The following is a 286-nucleotide window of genomic DNA, read 5'->3' on the forward strand; positions in this document are numbered from 1 at the left end:
GGACTGTGTTGGTCCAGGGTCTCGCCTCAGGCCAGGGTTTGACCTTTTTGACCTTTGACCAGAGGGCGCTGTCACACAAAGAGTTCAGAGGTCAGAGGTCAGAGGGAAAGAATAAAAAGAATTATTTTTAATAATGAAAAAAATTTAATTTAATTTAATTTAAAAAATTAATATAAATTAAATATTTAATTTTAAATTAAAATTGAAAATTTAAATTAAATTAAATTTAAAATTAAATTAAGTTAAATTTAAAAAATAAAAATAATTATTTATAAGAAAAAAAAGA

This window comes from Cynoglossus semilaevis, unplaced genomic scaffold (assembly GCF_000523025.1).
Source record: "Cynoglossus semilaevis isolate Cse_v1.0 unplaced genomic scaffold, Cse_v1.0 scaffold392, whole genome shotgun sequence".
Taxonomy (NCBI): Eukaryota; Metazoa; Chordata; class Actinopteri; order Pleuronectiformes; family Cynoglossidae; genus Cynoglossus; species Cynoglossus semilaevis.